The sequence below is a fragment of the Phyllobates terribilis genome, unplaced genomic scaffold, assembly GCF_046119375.1.
Source record: "Phyllobates terribilis strain yellow unplaced genomic scaffold, ASM4611937v1 Scaffold_5__5_contigs__length_657084704, whole genome shotgun sequence".
Taxonomy (NCBI): domain Eukaryota; kingdom Metazoa; phylum Chordata; class Amphibia; order Anura; family Dendrobatidae; genus Phyllobates; species Phyllobates terribilis.
Window position 1 is genome coordinate 588,321,148 of NW_027362765.1, and position 19,816 is coordinate 588,340,963.

Consider the following 19,816-nt stretch of genomic DNA (forward strand, 5'->3'; position numbering starts at 1 on the left):
CTGGGGCACTGCGACGGACATAAGGTCTCGAAAATCCTCTGTGTCCACCAGGCGGAAAGGCAGCATTTCTGTAGCCAAGAGCTTGCAGATGGTGAAATTCAACCTCTTAGCTTTCTCATGGCTAGGAGGAAATGGTCTTTTACTTGTCCACATCTGAGGGACCGAGGGCTGGCTATTGTGCTTAGACGGGGTTGATAAGGGTGTCCCCGGCAAACTGCCGGTCTGTGAGGAAGATGCAGGCGGACATGTTAGGTTGCCTTGATCCAAAGGTGGTGCTATCGATGTCGGACAGCGCTCAACACCAGCTGGTGTTCCCACCTCCAAAGAAAATGATGACCTGCCAATCACGCTGGCTGTTGCGGGTAAAGAGGTGGCAGGTCTGCGCCCCAAAACAGGTGTGACTGCTGTCCCCCCAGTCACAGAGGATGAAGAGGCCGCGGATGCACAAGATATGGCAGACGGTGGTTGGCCTGGCCGGCTAGGCCGCATTGTAGCACACTGAGCTTCCCACTGCAACTTATGCTTCATGTCCATGTGCCGGTTCATGCATGAAGTACTCAAACTATGTATTTTTTGGCCTCTACTTAGCTTTTGCTGACAAATGTTACAGATAACACGAGTTGGGTCATCTTTATCGATCTGAAAAAATGCCCAGGCTATGCAAGGCTTAGCACTCATGCGACCTGAAGAGCCACCACGACTTGTGGTGAGAGGCAGAGTTGTGTTTGAGGATGCAGTTGTTGACGTGCTTCCAGTACTACGTCTCTGTCCAGGAAGGCGCAACCTGACCTCGTCGTCACTAGCATCTTCCTCCACCTCCTCTGCTGACCTCATCTCTTGGCTGACTGTGGGCTGACAGTAAGTGGGATCTCCAACCTCATCATCATCACCCTGTGTGTTATCACACCCGTCGTCCTCAGAGCCAACCTGTTCCTGCCCTGACAAAAAACTAAAGTTGTCGCTCCAATCAGGTATTTGAGTCTTATCATCGTCTTCCTCATTGTCTCCACCAACAGGAGTTACAGTTTGGGAATGAGGGTCTACATTATGGTCAGAACCTTCTGCGTCTGGTCCTGGATCCGACTCATAAAGATTCTGGGCATCAGTGCAGATCATTTCCTCGTCTGGATTCACAGAAGCGCTGGAGTAGACCTCTGATTCCCAGGCTATAGTATGAGTAAACAGCTCTGCAGACTCAACCATCTGTTCTACCTCATACTCAGACGGGCAGCTGGAGATTTGGGAGCTGTGAGGAAGCAAGTGCGATTTGGGTGACACCTTTGAGGACTGGAGTATTTGTGATGTTGAAGTTGATGTGGAGGAGAGCCCACTTAAAGGAGCACTTGATATCCGTTGAAGCACCTGCTGATTTTGTGCCTCATCTGGAATTTGTAGCGATTGGCGTGTCCGTAAGAAAGGGATCTTATCACATTGTCCGCTAAAAGAAGTAGACATTTTAGTTTGGCTGGAAGATGGTCTTCTGCAGATGTTACTGTTGCTTTAACACCTACCCCACGGACACAACCTTTTTTCCCCTTCCCAACACGCCTATTCCCCTTTCCACCAGCAGCAGGCCTTTTTCCACTCATTTTGGTGGTTAACTAATTCACAACTCTGGAGTTGTTTGCACAAAAGAACAATGGATGGTAACCGAGCAGAGCTGAGTGGCCAAACTGTGGTATTAGGCCAAAACTATTGGCTGAGTTAGATGCAGAAAAAAATTATATTCAATTTGCAACCTGATGGAGGTCAGTATAGATGGACTAATACAACAAGTCCCACACACAGCTAGAAGCCCAATATTTTTTCAGAGGTAGATGCAGAAAAAAATATATTCAGTTTGCAACCTGATGGAGGTCAGTATAGATGGACTAACAGAGAAAGTCCCACACACTACTAGAAGGCCAAATATTTTTTCAGAGCTAGATGCAGAAAAAAATTATATTCAGTTTGCAACCTGATGGAGGTCTGTATAGATGGATTAATAGAATAAGTCCCACACACAGCTAGAAGCCCAATATTTTTTCAGAGGTAGATGCAGAAAAAAATATATTCAGTTTGCAACCTGATGGAGGTCAGTATAGATGGACTAATACAACAAGTCCCACACACAGCTAGAAGCCCAATATTTTTTCAGAGGTAGATGCAGAAAAAAATATATTCAGTTTGCAACCTGATGGAGGTCAGTATAGATGGACTAATACAACAAGTCCCACACACAGCTAGAAGCCCAAATATTTTTTCAGAGGTACTGTAGATGCAGATAAAAATTATTTTTAATTTGCAACCTGATGGAGGTCAGTATAGATGGACTAATAGAGAAAGTCCGACACACTACAGGAAGGCCAAATATTTTTTCAGAGGTAGATGCAGAAAAAAATATATTCAGTTTGCAACCTGATGGAGGTCAGTATAGATGGACTAATACAACAAGTCCCACACAGCTAGAAGCCCAAATATTTTTTCAGAGGTACTGTAGATGCAGATAAAAATTATTTTTAATTTGCAACCTGATGGAGGTCAGTATAGATGGACTAATAGAGAAAGTCCGACACACTACTAGAAGGCCAAATATTTTTTCAGAGCTAGATGCAGAAAAAATATATATTCAGTTTGCAACCTGATGGAGGTCAGTATAGATGGATTAATAGAACAAGACCCACACACAGCTAGAAGCCCAATATTTTTTCAGAGGTAGATGCAGAAAAAAATATATTCAGTTTGCAACCTGATGGAGGTCAGTATAGATGGACTAATACAACAAGTCCCACACACAGCTAGAAGCCCAAATATTTTTTCAGAGGTACTGTAGATGCAGATAAAAATTATTTTTAATTTGCAACCTGATGGAGGTCAGTATAGATGGACTAATAGAGAAAGTCCGACACACTACTAGAAGGCCAAATATTTTTTCAGAGCTAGATGCAGAAAAAAATTATATTCAGTTTGCAACCTGATGGAGGTCAGTATAGATGGATTAATAGAACAAGACCCACACACAGCTAGAAGCCCAATATTTTTTCAGAGGTAGATGCAGAAAAAAATATATTCAGTTTGCAACCTGATGGAGGTCAGTATAGATGGACTAATACAACAAGTCCCACACACAGCTAGAAGCCCAAATATTTTTTCAGAGGTACTGTAGATGCAAATAAAAATTATTTTTAATTTGCAATCTGATGGAGGTCAGTATAGATGGACTAATAGAGAAAGTCCGACACACTACTAGAAGGCCAAATATTTTTTCAGAGGTAGATGCAGAAAAAAATATATTCAGTTTGCAACCTGATGGAGGTCAGTATAGATGGACTAATACAACAAGTCCCACACACAGCTAGTAGCCCAAATATTTTTTCAGAGGTACTGTAGATGCAGATAAAAATTATTTTTAATTTGCAACCTGATGGAGGTCAGTATAGATGGACTAATAGAGAAAGTCCGACACACTACTAGAAGGCCAAATATATTTTCAGAGCTAGATGCAGAAAAAAATTATATTCAGTTTGCAACCTGATGGAGGTCTGTATAGATGGATTAATAGAACAAGACCCACACACAGCTAGAAGCCCAATATTTTTTCAGAGGTAGATGCAGAAAAAAATATATTCAGTTTGCAACCTGATGGAGGTCCGTATAGATGGACTAATACAACAAGTCCCACACACAGCTAGAAGCCCAATATTTTTTCAGAGGTAGATGCAGAAAAAAATATATTCAGTTTGCAACCTGATGGAGGTCAGTATAGGTGGAATAATAGAACAAGTCCCACACACTGCTAGAAGGCCAAATATTTTTTCAGAGCTAGATGCAGAAAAAAATTATATTCAGTTTGCAACCTGATGGAGGTCAATATAGATGGATTAATAGAACAAGACCCACACACAGCTAGAAGCCCAATATTTTTTCAGAGGTAGATGCAGAAAAAAATTATATTCAGTTTGCAACCTGATGGAGGTCAGTATAGATGGATTAATAGAACAAGACCCACACACAGCTAGAAGCCCAATATTTTTTCAGAGCTAGATGCAGAAAAAAATTATATTCAGTTTGCAACCTGATGGAGGTCAGTATAGATGGATTAATAGAACAAGACCCACACACAGCTAGAAGCCCAATATTTTTTCAGAGCTAGATGCAGAAAAAAATTAGATTCAGTTTGCAACCTGATGGAGGTCAGTATAGATGGACTAATAGAATGATGCTATGCCCAAAAGATTTTACTTCACTAGGTGCAGTAAAAAAATTGGTATTCAATACACAGGTGGTATATCTTGCAACACAGATAGGCTACTCCACTGACTAACACACTCTGCAATAGGCCAAAAAGGATTAGTTTTGCTAGATTCAGCCAAATGCTGTGAAAAAAACTTGCACAGCACTGGCACAGACCTGCCTGGCAAAAACTGATAGGAACTGATGTAACCTAGTCCTGAAAAGGACTCCAATTACAATTAGTCTTTACTCCCACAACCTATCTATTTAAGAGCACAGACCTGCCTGATAAAAGTCGTAGGAAATGATGTAACCTAGTCCTTAAAAGGACTGCAATCACAACTATTCCCTACTCCCAAGCTATCTGTATATTTGTGCGAAAATTGGCTTGAAATTAACAAGGTATAGCGCACACAGCAACAGCGGTGCCGTCTAACACGCAGCTGCAGCAGTGAGAAAATGGTGGCGACGGGGAAAATGGCTTGGTCTTATAGGGCAAGGACATGTGACATACACTGCCAATGACACATGCCCTTGCTTGTGTGAAAAAAAGCACTTCGCTCCGTGTGTGCGCTGCTGATAGGCTGACAGATTGCACCTCCCCACTGTAAATGCGGGAAAGATAAAAAAAAAATGGAGATCTTCATTGTTCCTGCAGAGATCCATCCCCTGCCCCTCCCCCCACCCCGCTGTACACTCAAACTGCGTATAAACATTAATTTTCATCATTACTGAGAAAAAATCCAGTTATGATTTTGGTGCACGAACAGTTATCGAACATAACCTCGAACAGCCGAATTTTTCTCAAATTGTTCGTGTTCGCCGAACGGCTCGAACACCGCCAAAACAGCTCGAATTTGAGATTGGCGAACAGTTCGAGTAGAACAACGCTCATCTCTACTCTTTATATCACTGTAAGCAATTGCAGACACCTGTGCTAATTAGTTTGGCAGGTGTGTCCAATGAAAGGCAAGACTACTTAAGAAGGCTGTCCCACATTATTAAGCAGCCTACATTTTCTGCCAAAATGGGAAAGAAAAAGGATGTGTCGGCTGCTGAGAAGCAACAAATTGTGGAGTGTTTAGGTCAAGGCATGACTACAATCACCATTGTGCGATGATCAGGATGAAGTGTCTTGGCAATCAAGAAGTATGTAGCTGATTCACAGTACACACGTGTGCGTGCTGATAAAGGCAATTTGAGGACTCTTTCCTACAGGCAATTACGTCAGGTTAAAAGAGCAGCGGCAAAAAAGCCTTGTCATAGCAGCAGACAAGTTTTTGAAGCTGCTGGTGCCTCCAACGTCCCCCGAACAACAAGACGCACGGTCCTTCAGAGGTTTGCAGCTGTGCATACGCCATCCTGTCGACCTCCTCTATCCACTTCACACAAGCAGAAACGGCTCCAGTGGGCCAAACATTACATGAAGACTGATTTCAAAACTGTTTTGTTCACGGATGAGTGCCGTGCAACGCTCCATGGTCCAGATGGATGGAGTGGAGGATGGCTGGTTGATGGACACCCCACGCAAACACGGCTACAGCGCCAACAAAGAGGAGGTGGAGTAATGTTTTGGGCTGGAATCATGGGGAGAGAGATTGTCGGCCCCTTTAGGATCCCTGAAGGAGTAAAGATGAACTCCATAATGTATGTGGAGTTTCTCAAACAGCACTTCCTGCCTTGGTTCAAGAAGAAGAACCGTGTATTCCACAGCAAGATCATTTTTATGAATGATAATGCACCATCTCATGCTGCACATAAAACATCTGCATCTCTGGCTGATATGGGCATAAAAGGGGACAAACTTATGGTGTGACCCCCATGCTCCCCTGACCTTTACCCCATTCAGAACCTGTGGAGCATCATCAAAAGGAGTGTCTATGATGGCGGGAGGCAGTTCACATCTAAGCAACAGCTCTGGGAGGGTATTCTGTCCTCATGCAAAACAATTGAAGCAGAAACCATCCAAAACCTGACAAATTCAATGGACGGGAGAGTTCAGAAGCTCCTTTCGAACAAGGGGTCCTTTGTGAAAATGTAACATCACCTAGAATAAAGTTTTGAGTTGAAAACTGTTTGATTTCAGTTTCTAATAACCTGCTAATGCTTATAATTTCAAAAATGACCATTTTTTTGGTCTTTATTCAAATTAAAAGGTTGATCGAAAAGTTTGGGGGATCTAAAAGTGTGGCAACCCAGTAGTCAGGATTACTTCGAATTCTGACAATATGAGGGTCATGTTGCAGGTAGTGCAGCAAGAAGGCACTTATGTGTCTTGCGCTTCTCGGAGCCCCAAAATTATTTCCCAGGCTAGATGTAGCTAAAAATTATTATTAATTTTAAATCTGGTGGAGCTTAGTATAGATGGCCTAATAGAATCAGTGCTGCACACTGCTACAATACCCAAATTATTTTCCAGCCAAGGTACAGATAAACATGATTAGTAATTTTAAATCTGGTGGAGCTTAGTATAGATGGCCTAATAGAATCAGTACTGCACACTGCTACAAAGCCCAAATTTTTTTCCAGCCAAGATACAGATAAACATGATTAGTAATTTTAAATCTGGTGGAGCTTATTATAGATGGACTAATGGAATTAGTGCTGCACACTGCTACAAAGCCCAAATTATTTTCCAGCCAAGATACAGATAAACATGAATAGTAATTTGAAAGCTTAAAACGGTTGGTGAGGTGATTTTAACCAATCATCAAGCTTTTACTCTCCCCAGGATGACACAGGGGTAGAAAAGTCGTTTCGGATCCATGATTTGTTCATCTTTACGAACGTGAGTCTGTCTACATTATCAGTGGAGAGCCGCGTGCGCTTATCTGTCAGCACACCACCAGCAGCGCTGAACACACGTTCAGACAGAACGCTGGCTGCGGGGCATGACAAGATCTCCAAGGCGTAAGTGGCTAGCTCCGGCCATTTATCCAGATTGGAAGCCCCAAAGAGCAAGGGTCCAGTGACACAGTCATGGCTTCAATGTTTACTTGGAGATGCTCCTGTACCATCGTCTCTAGGCGTTGACTATGTGTCAGACTTCTTGTCTCCTGTGGCCTTGCAAAGGATGGGCTAAAAAAGTGGTGAAATGATTCCGCAAAATTGATGTTACCAGCAGATACTGTGGTTCTGTTACGGTTTGAGTGCTGAACACTCGACGGTCCCACGGTTGGCAGGTTGGAACTGTGAGATTCACTACGTGCACCACTGGTGTTTTGTGGAAAAGCACATGTAAGATTCTGCAACAGTCTCTGCTGATACTCCTGCATGCGTGCATCCCTTTCTATGGCAGGAATAATTTCAGCAAATTTACTTTTGTACCGGGGATCTAACAGAGTGGCAACCCAGTAGTCAGGATTATTTCTAATTCTCACAATTCGAGGGTCATGGTCAGGTAGTGCAGCAAGAAGGCACTCATGTGTGTTGCGCTTCCAGGAGCACCAAGTCCCTGTTGTGTTGGTGGCGAGGTAACAATCATGCTTCCTTCCTCTGTCCTCTCCCCCCAACCTCGCACAACAGAAATGTGATCAAGGTCTCCCTCATCTGATGAGTCTTCCATCAGTTCGTCCTCCACTTCTTCCTGGGCTCCTGCACCTTCCTCACTAGTTTGGCTGCTACCATGCGCCCTGGTAAAACCATCTCCCCCACCCTCACATGCCTGCCGCCTTGGTGCTGCCGACCATCTGGACCTTGCAGATGTTAGCCATTCCGCATACAACTCCTCCTCCTCTACTTCCTCCACCTCCTCTTGTGCCACCACCTGACTCCGAATTCTGTTTAACATGTGCTCCAGCATGTAAATCACCGGAATAGTCATGCTGATAATGGCATCGTCAGCACTAAACATCTTCGTCGCCATTTCAAAACTGTGCAGAAGGGTGCATAGGTTCCTGATCTGAGACCACTCCTCCAGCATGATTTGCCCCACCTCTGGATCTCGTTGGCCCAGGCTATACGTCAGAACGTATTGCACCAGGGCTTGTCGGTGCTGCCACAGTCGCTGCAACATGTGCAGAGTTGAATTCCACCGGGTAGGCACATCGCATTTTAGCCGGAGAAGTGGCAGGCCCAACGACTTCTGTAGAGATGTAAGTCGCTGAGCTGCGGGATGCGAACGGCGGAAGTGAGCACACAGCGACCATGCCCTCTGCAGAAGGCCATCTAGTCCGGGATAGTGGGCTAAAAATTGGTGGACAACCAGGTTCAACACGTGAGCCATACAAGGCACATGTGTGACATTGCCCCGGCGAAGGGCCGCACCCAGGTTTGCAGCATTGTCGCACACGGCCTTCCCTGGTTTCAGGTCCAGTGGAGACAACCATTCATGAAATTGGTTCTCCAGAGCTGACCACAACTCCTCAGCTGTGTGACTCACATTTCCCAGACATTTCAATGTAAAAACCGCCTGATGACGTTGAGCCCTACTGCCAGCATAGTAAGGAGGTGTGCAGGATCCCTTCTGCGCAGTTAGAAAGCTTGTGGCATGACCAGACAGGCTTTGGGTGCAGGTGGAAGACCGAGAGGAGGTTGAGGAGGCAGAAGCAGTGGAGGAACTTTGAGATAAAGAGGATTGACGCGCAACTGGTGGGGACGGCAAGACTTGGACAGCAGCCCCTTGTCCTGCTGTCACCATAGTTACCCAGTGCCCAGTCAGCGACATGTAACGCCCCTGTCCATGCCTACTCGTCCAAGTGTCTGTGGTGAAATGCACCCTGTCACACACAGAGTTTCTCAAAGAAGCGGTGATGTTGTGTGCGACATGCTGGTGGAGCACAGGCACTCCTTTCTTTGAGAAGAAGTGCCGACTGGGCATCTGGTACTGGGGCACTGCGACGGACATAAGGTCTCGAAAATCCTCTGTGTCCACCAGGCGGAAAGGCAGCATTTCTGTAGCCAAGAGCTTGCAGATGGTGAAATTCAACCTCTTAGATTTTTCATGGCTAGGAGGAAATGGTCTTTTACTTGTCCACATCTGAGGGACAGAGGGCTGGCTGTTGTGCTTAGACGGGGTTGATAAGGGTGTCCCCGGCAAACTGCCGGTCTGTGAGGAAGATGCAGGCGGACATGTTAGGTTGCCTTGATCCAAAGGTGGTGGTATCGATGTCGGACAGCGCTCAACACCAGCTGGTGTTACCACCTCCAAAGAAAATGATGACCTACCAATCACGCTGGCTGTTGCGGGTAAAGAGGTGGCAGGTCTGCGCCCCAAAACAGGTGTGACTGCTGTCCCCCCAGTCACAGAGGATGAAGAGGCCGCAGATGCACAAGATAAGGCAGGCGGTGGTTGGCCCGGCCAGCTAGGCCGCATTGTAGCACAGTGAGCTTCCCACTGCAACTTATGCTTCATGTCCATTTGCCGGTTCATGCATGAAGTACTCAAACTATGTATTTTTTGGCCTCTACTTAGCTTTTGCTGACAAATGTTACAGATAACACGAGTTGGGTCATCTTTATTGATCTGAAAAAATGCCCAGGCTATGCAAGGCTTAGCACCCATGCGACCCGAAGAGCCACCACGACTTGTGGTGAGAGGCAGAGTTGTGGTTGAGGATGCAGTTGTTGACGTGCTTCCAGTACTACGTCTCTGTCCAGGAAGGCGCAACCTGAACTCTTCGTCACTAGCATCCTCCTCCACCTCCTCTGCTGACCTCATCTCTTGGCTGACTGTGGATTGACAGTAAGTGGGATCTCCAACCTCATCATCATCACCCTGTGCGTTATCACACCCGTCGTCCTCAGAGGCAACCTGTTCCTGCCCTGACAAAAAACTAAAGTTGTCGCTCCAATCAGGTATTTGAGTCTCATCATCGTCTTCCTCATTGTCTCCACCAACAGGAGTTACAGTTTGGGAATGAGGGTCTACATTATGGTCAAAACCTTCTGCGTCTGGTCCTGGATGCGACTCATAAAGATTCTGGGCATTAGTGCAGATCATTTCCTCGTCTGGATTCACAGAAGCGCTGGAGTCGACCTCTGATTCCCAGGCTATAGTATGAGTAAACAGCTCTGCAGACTCAACCATCTGTTCTACCTCATACTCAGATGGGCAGCTGGAGATTTGGGAGCTGTGAAGAAGCAAGTGCGATTGGGGTGACACATTTGAGGACTGGAGTATTTGTGATGTTGAAGTTGATGTGGAGGAGAGCCCACTTAAGCGAACACTTGATATCCGTTGAAGCACCTTCTGTTTTTGTGCCTCATCTGGAATTTGTAGCGATTGGCGTGGCCGTAAGAAAGGGATCTTATCACATTGTCCGCTAAAAGAAGTAGGCATTTTAGTTTGGCTGGAAAATGGTCTTTCTTCTGCAGATGTTACTGTTGCTTTAACACCTACCCCACGGACACAACCTTTTTTCCCCTTCCCAACATGCCTATTCCCCTTTCCACCAGCAGCAGGCCTTTTTCCACTCATTTTGGTGGTTAACTAATTCACATCTCTGGAGTTATTTGCACAAAAAAGAAATGGATGGGAACCGAGCAGAGCTGAGTGGCCAAACTGTGGTATTAGGCCAAAACTATTGGCTGGGTTAGATGCAGAAAAAAATAATATTCAATTTGCAACCTGATGGAGGTCAGTATAGATGGACTAATAGAACAAGTCCCACACACAGCTAGAAGCCCAAATATTTTTTCGGAGGTAGATGCAGAAAAATTTTTTATTCAGTTTGCAAACTGATGGAGGTCAGTATAGATGGACTAATAGAACAAGTCCCACACACAGCAAGAAGCCCAAATATTTTTTCAGAGGTAGATGCAGAAAAAAATTATATTCTGTTTGCAACCTGATGGAGGTCAGTATAGATGGACTAATATTTTTTCAGAGCTAGATGCAGAAAAAAATTACATTCAGTTTGCAACCTGATGGAGGTCAGTATAGATGGACTAATAGAACAATTCCCACACACTGCTAGAAGGCCAAATATTTTTTCAGAGCTAGATACAGAAAAAAATTACATTCAGTTTGCAACCTGATGGAGGTCAGTATAGATGGACTAGTAGAACAAGTCCCACACACTGCTAGAAGGCCAAATATTTTTTCAGAGCTAGATGCAGAAAAAAATTATATTCATTTTGCAACCTGATGGAGGTCAGTATAGATGGACTAACAGAACAAGCCCCACACACAGCTAGAAGCCCAAATATTTTTTCAGAGGTAGATGCAGAAAAAAAATATATTCAGTTTGCAACCTGATGGAGGTCAGTATAGATGGACTAATAGAGAAAGTCCCACACACTGCTAGAAAGCCAAATATTTTTTCAGAGCTAGATGCAGATAAAAATTATTTTTAATTTGCAACCTGATGGAGGTCAGCATAGATGGACTAATAGAACAAGTCCCACACACAGCTAGAAGCCCAAATATTTTTTCAGAGGTAGATGCAGATAAAAATTATTTTTAATTTGAAACCTGATGGAGGTCAATATAGAAGGACTAATAGAGAAAGTCCCACACACTGCTAGAAGGCCAAATATTTTTTCAGAGCTAGATGCAGACAAAAAATTATTTTGAATTTGCAACGTGATGGAGGTCAGTATAGATGGACTAATAGAACAAGTCCCACACACTGCTAGAAGGCCAAATATTTTTTCAGAGCTAGATACAGAAAAAAATTATATTCAGTTTGCAACCTGATGGAGGTCAGTATAGATGGACTAATAGAACAAGTCCCACACACAGCTAGAAGCCCAAATATTTTTTCAGAGGTAGATGCAGAAAAAATTATATTCAGTTTGCAACCTGATGGAGGTCAGTATAGAAGGACTAATTGAACAAGTCCCACACACAGCTAGAAGCCCAAATATTTTTTCAGAGGTAGATGCAGAAAAAATTATATTCAGTTTGCAACCTGATGGAGGTCAGTATAGATGGACTAATAGAACAAGTCCCACACACAGCTCGAAGCCCATATATTTTTTCAGAGGTAGATGCAGAAAAAAAATATATTCAGTTTGCAACCTGATGGAGGTCAGTATAGATGGACTAATAGAGAAAGTCCCACACACTGCTAGACGGCCAAATATTTTTTCAGAGCTAGATGCAGATAAAAATTATTTTTAATTTGCAACCTGATGGAGGTCAGTATAGATGGACTAATAGAGAAAGTCCCACACACTGCTAGAAGCCCAAATATTTTTTCAGAGCTAGATGCAGAAAAAAATTATTTTTAATTTGCAACCTGATGGAGGTCAGTATAGATGAACTAATAGAACAAGTCCCACACACTGCTAGAAGCCCAAATATTTTTTCAGAGCTAGATGCAGAAAAAAAATATATTCAATTTGCAACCTGATGGTGGTCAGTATAGATGGACTAATAGAACAAATCCCACACACTGCTAGAAGCCCAAATATTTTTTCAGAGATAGATGCAGATAAAAATTATTTTTAATTTGCAACCTGATGGAGGTCAGTATAGATGAACTAATAGAACAAGTCCCACACACTGCTAGAAGCCAAAATATTTTTTCAGAGCTAGATGCAGAAAAAAATTATATTCAATTTGCAACCTGGTGGATGTCAGTATAGATGGACTAATAGAACAAGTCCCACACACTGCTAGAAGCCCAAATATTTTTTCAGAGCTAGATGCAGAAAAAAATTATATTCAATTTGCAACCTGATGGAGGTCAGTATAGATGGACTAATAGAATGATGCTATGCTCAAAAGGTTTTACTTCACTAGGTGCAGTAAAAAAATTGGCATTCTATACACAGGTGGTGTAGCTTGCAACACAGATAGGCTACTCCACTGACTAACACACTCAGCAATAGGCCAAAAAGGATTTGCTTTGCTAGATTTAGCCAAATGCTGTGAAAAAAACTTGCACAGCACTGGCACAGACCTGCCTGGCAAAAACTGATAGGAACTGATGTAACTTAGTCCTGAAAAGGACTGCAATTACAATTAGTCTTTACTCCCAACCTATCTATTTAAGAGCACTGACCTGCCTGATAAAAGTCATAGGAAATGCTATAACCTAGTCCTTAAAAGGACTGCAATCACAACTATTCCCTACTCCTAAGCTATCTGTAGGTTTGTGCGAAAATTGGCTTGAAATTAACAAGGTATAGCGCACACAGCAACAGCGGTGCCGTCTAATATGCAGCTGCAGCAGTGAGAAAATGGTGGCGACGGGGAAAATGGCTGGGTCTTATAGGGCAAGGACATGTGACATACACTGCCAATGATACATGCCCTTGCTTGTGTGAAAAAAAGCACTTCGCTCCGTGTGTGCGCTGCTGATAGGCTGACAGATTGCACCTCCCCACTGTAAATGCGGGAAAAAGAAAAAAAAATAGAGATCTTCATTATTCCTGCAGAGATCCATCCCCTGTCCCTCCCCCCACCCCGCTGTACACTCAAACTGCGTATTAACATTAATTTTCAACATTACTGAGAAAAAATCCAGTTATGATTTTGGTGCACGAACAGTTATCGAACATAACCTCGAACAGCCGAATTTTTTTCAAATCGTTCGTGATCGCCGAACGGCTCGAACACCGCCCAAAACAGCACGAATTTGAGATTGGCGAACAGTTCGAGTCGAACAACGCTCATCTCTAGTCTCCATCTTCTGGGTTGGCTTTAGTGAAAGAGGTGTCATTCCAAATTTTACAATTTCTACTGTACTGAAATTGATGCCACTTTGCTCGTGTCTGCTACAAATTTTTGGAAATGTGGGGAATCCTGATTGGTTCTCCATCTATTGGGTTGGCTATAGTGGAAGAGGTGTCGGTCCCCATTAAACTACTTATAGTCTAGTGAAATTGATGCCACTTTTGTGGTGTTATGCCATACTTTAGGGAAATGTGAACACTTCTGGATAGGTCTCCATCTACTGGGTTGGCTGCAGGGGAAGAGGTGTCGGTCCTAATTATATTATTTCTACTGTAGTTAAATTGATGCCACTTTGGTGGTGTTAGGTCCTAATTTAGGGAATTGCAAAGACTCCTGGTTAGGTCTCCATCTAATGGGTTGGCTGTTGGGGAAGAAGTGTCTGTCCTAATTATATTATTTCTACTGTAGTTAAATTGATGCCACTTTGGTGTTGTTAGGCCCTAATTTATGTAAATGTGAACACTCCTGGTTAGGTCTCCATCTACTGGGTGGGCTGTAGGGGAAGAGGTGTCATTTCTAATTCTACAATTTATACTGTACTGAAATAGATGCCACTTTGTTGGTGTCTGCAATAGAGATGAGCGGTGTTCGACTAGAACTGTTCGCCAATCTCAAATTCGAGCTGTTTTGGGCGGTGTTCGAGTTGTTCGACGAACCCGAACGATTTGCAAAAAATTCGGCTGTTCGAGGTTATGTTCGATAACTGTTCGTGCACCAAAAGCGTGTCCTGCATGTCTGGCGCTATTTAGAGCACCAATCATGCAGGGATTGTCTGCCACTCACTGTAATGCCACAGCCATGGTGGTTGTGGCATTACAGTGATTGCCCAAATCGATGGGAACAGTGCCAACAGTGAAACATGAAAAGCCGGCAATTCAGCAGCGGCATACACCTGTACCCGACAATTTAGAACCGAAAGAATAGAGCTTCACACATAGATTAGATAGATATAAACATGTCAGCCACATATATACGAAGTACAGTGAAAGTGCTGCTTACTGTACTTGTCATTTAGCGTAAAGGATTTATCAAAAAAAATAATAGTGTTTTCATGCACCGTCTCTTTAAAAAAGCCGGCCGGCAATTCAGCAGCGGTACCCGACAATTTATAACAGACAGAATAGAGCTTCACACATAGATTAGATAGATAGAAACATGTCAGCCACATATATACGAAGTACAGTGACAGTGTTGCTTACTGTACTTGTCATTTAGCGTAAAGGATTTATCAAAAAAAATAATAGTGTTTTCATGCACCGTCTCTTTAAAAAAGCCGGCCGGCAATTCAGCAGCGGTACCCGACAATTTATAACAGACAGAATAGAGCTTCACACATAGATTAGATAGATAGAAACATGTCAGTCACATATATATGAAGTACAGTGATAGTGTTGGTTACTGTACTTGTCATTTAGTATTAAAATAAAGGATTTATTATTAAAAAAATTGGCGTGGGGTTCCCCTTAATTTTAGGCTCTAGCGGAGGTTAAGCAGACGGCTGGGGCAGATGTTTGAAGCCTGGGAAGGGGGTAATACCCACGGATCTTCCCAGGCTACTAATATCAGCCCCCAGCTGAATACATAGCCTTTACTAGCTATTAAAATGGGGCACCCCCCCAAAAAAATGACGTGGGGTCCCCCCTAATTTAATAGCTAGCAAAGGCTAGGCAGACAGCTGGGGGCTGATATTAATAGCCCAGGAAGGGAGCCATGAATATTGGCCCCCTCCCAGGCTAGAAACACCAGCCGTCAGCCGCCCCAGAAATGGCGCATTCATAGGATGCGCCAATTCTGGCACTTAGCCTCGCTCTTCCACGCTGCCCTGGTGCGGTGGCAGGGGGTAATAGGGTTGGGGTTGATGTCAGCTTATAATGCCAGCTGACATCAAGCCCAGGTTAGTAATGGAGAGGCGTCTATAAGACACCCCCATTACTAACCCCATAGTCAAAGTTAAAAAAAACACAAACACCCAGAATAAAGTCCTTTAATTGAAATAAAGACACAATCCTTTATTGTTCTAAATTAAACCATACTTACCGTCACGCCCATTCCAGCTGAAGCCAACGATCTCCTGCAATAAAAGAAAAATAATAAAGCAACCTCATCCTTACCTTTCCATGGTTCCCACGACAGCTTCAGCTCTGCTACATCGAGATGACAGGCTGGACCGCAGCAGAACGCTGCCATCCAGCCTCTCATCCCGCAGACACTGAGAAGCGCAGGCTTGCTTGCGCTGCTCAGCGTCTCTCTGTGACGACATCCAGATGAGCCGAGTTCATGTCCAATGAACTCGGCTCACCTCATGCACGTCACTGACAGCGTGGGAAAATTCTCACGCTGAAGCGGTGAGTGCAGGAGAATTCTCCCACGCTGTCAGTGACGTGCATAAGGTGAGCTCATGTCCAATGAACTCAGCTCACCTCCTGCACGTCACTGACAGCGTGGGAGAATTCTCCTGCACTCAGCGCTTCAGCGTGAGAATTCTCCCACGCTGAAGCGCTGAGTGCAGGAGAATTTTCCCACGCTGTCAGTGACGTGCATAAGGTGAGCTCATGTCCAATGAACTCAGCTCACCTCCTGCACGTCACTGACAGCGTGGGAGAATTCTCCTGCACTCAGCGCTTCAGTGTGAGAATTCTCCCACGCTGAAGCGCTGAGTGCAGGAGAATTTTCCCACGCTGTCAGTGACGTGCATGAGGTGAGCCGAGGTCATTGGACATGAACTCGGCTCATCTGGATGCCCTCACAGAGAGACACTGTGGAGCGCAAGCAAGCCTGCGCTTCTCAGTGTCTGCGGGATGACAGGCTGGATGGCAGCGTTCTGCTGCGGTCCAGCCTGTCATCTCGATGTAGCAGAGCTGAAGCTGTCATGGGAACCATGGAAAGGTAAGGATGATGTTGCTTTATTATTTTTCTTTTATTTCAGGAGATCGTTGGCTTCAGCTGGAATGGGCGTGATGGTAAGTATGGTTTAATTTAGAACAATAAAGAATTGTGTGTTTATTTCAATTAAAGGACTTTTTTCTGGGTGTTGTGTTTTTTTTAAATACTTTACTAGAAATTCATGGTGGTCATGTCTAATATTGGCGTGACCCCATGAATTTCGGGCTTAGGGCCAGCTGATAATGCCAAGCTGGCCCTAACCCCTTTATTACCCAGTGAGCCACCGCATCAGGGCCCTGGATGAGTTGGGTACAGCGCCAGAAGATGGCGCTTCTATGAACGCGCCATTTTCCAGGGTGGCTGCGGACTGCAATTTGCAGCGGGGGTGGCCCAGAAAGCTTGGGCCTCCCTGCGCTGCGGATTCCAGCCCCCAGCTGCCTAGTTGTACCTGGCTGGACACAAAAACAGGGCGAAGCTCCACGTCAATTTTCTTTAAATTATTTCATGAAATAATTAAGAAAAAAAGGGCTTCCCTATATTGTTGTGTCCGGCCAGGTACAAATAGGCAGCTGGTGGTTGGGGGCAGCCCGTTCCTGCCTGCTGTACCTGGCTGGACACAAATATAGTGCGAAGCCCCACGTCAATTTTTTTTAAATTATTTCATGAATTTCTTGAAATAATTTAAAAAAATTGAAGTGGGGCTTCGCACTATATTTGTGTCCAGCCAGGTACAGCAGGCAGGAACGGGCTGCCCCCAACCACCAGCTGCCTATTTGTACCTGGCCGGACACAACAATATAGGGAAGGCCTTTTTTTCTTAATTATTTCATGAATTTCATGAAATAATTAAAAAAAAAGTACGTGGGGCTTCGCCCTATTTTTGTGTCCAGCCAGGTACAACTAGGCAGCTGGGGGCTGGAATCTGCAGCGCAGGGAGGCCCAAGCTTTCTGGGCCCCCCCCCCGCTACAAATTGCAGTCCGCAGCCACCCCGGAAAATGGCGCGTTCATAGAACCGCCATCTTCTGGCGCTGTACCCAACTCATCCAGGGCCCTGGTGCGGTGGCTCACTGGGTAATAAAGGGGTTAGGGCCAGCTTGGTATTATCAGCTGGCCCCAAGCCCAAAATTCATGGGGTCACGCCAGTATTAGACATGACCGCCATGAATTTCTAGTAAAGTATTTAAAAAAAACACAACACCCAGAATAAAGTCCTTTAATTGAAATAAAGACACAATTCTTTATTGTTCTAAATTAAACCATACTTACCATCACACCCATTCCAGCTGAAGCCAACGATCTCCTGCAATAAAAGAAAAATAATAAACCAACCTCATCCTTACCTTTCCATGGTTCCCACGACAGCTTCAGCTCTGCTACATCGAGATGACTGGCTGGACCGCAGCAGAACGCTGCCATCCAGTCTGTCATCCCGCAGACACTGAGAAGCGCAGGCATGCTTGCACTCCTCACTGTCTCGCTGTGACGGCATCCAGATGAGCCGAGGTCATGTCCAATGAACTCGGCTCACCTCATGCACGTCACTGACAGCGTGGGAAAATTCTCACGCTGAAGTGCTGAGTGCAGGAGAATTCTCCCACGCTGTCAGTGATGTGCATGAGGTGAGCTCATGTCCAATGAACTCAGCTCACCTCCTGCACGTCACTGACAGCGTGGGAAAATTCTCCTGCAATCAGCGCTTCAGCGTGAGAATTTTCCCACGCTGTCAGTGACGTGCATGAGGTGAGCCGAGTTCATTGGACATGAACTCGGCTCATCTGGATGTCGTCACAGAGAGACGCTGAGCAGCGCAAGCAAGCCTGCGCTTCTCAGTGTCTGCGGGATGACAGGCTGGATGGCAGCGTTCTGCTGCGGTCCAGCCTGTCATCTCGATGTAGCAGAGCTGAAGCTGTCGTGGGAACCATGGAAAGGTAAGGATGAGGTTGCTTTATTATTTTTCTTTTATTGCAGGAGATCGTTGGCTTCAGCTGGAATGGGCGTGATGGTAAGTATGGTTTAATTTAGAACAATAAAGGATTGTGTCTTTATTTCAATTAAAGGACTTTATTCTGGGTGTTTGTGTTTTTTTTAACTTTGACTATGGGGTTAGTAATGGGGGTGTCTTATAGACGCCTCTCCATTACTAACCTGGGCTTGATGTCAGCTGGCATTATAAGCTGACATCAACCCCAACCCTATTACCCCCTGCCACCGCACCAGGGCAGCGTGGAAGAGCGAGGCTAAGTGCCAGAATTGGCGCATCCTATGAATGCGCCATTTCTGGGGCGGCTGACGGCTGGTGTTTCTAGCCTGGGAGGGTGCCAATATTCTTGGCTCCCTTCCTGGGCTATTAATATCAGCCCCCAGCTGTCTGCCTAGCCTTTGCTAGCTATTAAATTAGGGGGGACCCCACGTCATTTTTTTGGGGGGGTCCCCCATTTTAATAGCTAGTAAAGGCTATGTATTCAGCTGGGGGCTGATATTAGTAGCCTGGGAAGCTCCGTGGGTATTACCCCCTTCCCAGGCTTCAAACATCTGCCCCAGCCGTCTGCTTAACCTCCGCTAGAGCCTAAAATTAAGGGGAACCCCACGCCAATTTTTTTAATAATAAATCCTTTATTTTAATACTAAATGACAAGTACAGTAACCAACACTATCACTGTACTTCATATATATGTGACTGACATGTTTCTATCTATCTAATCTATGTGTGATGCTCTATCTTTCTGTTCTAAATTGTCGGGTACCGCTGCTGAATTGCCGGCCGGCTTTTTTAAAGAGACAGTGCATGAAAACACTATTATTTTTTTAAATAAATCCTTTACACTAAATGACAAGTACAGTAAGCAACACTATCACTGTACTTATTATATATGTGACTGACATGTTTCTATCTATCTAATCTATGTGTGAAGCTCCATTCTTTCTGTTCTAAATTGTCGGGTACAGATGCTGAATTGCCGGCCGGCTTTTTTAAAGAGACGGTGCATGAAAACACTAATATTTTTTTTTAATAAATCCTTTACACTGAATGACAAGTGCAGTAACCAACACTGTCACTGTGCTTCTTATATGTGTGACTGACATGTTTCTATCTA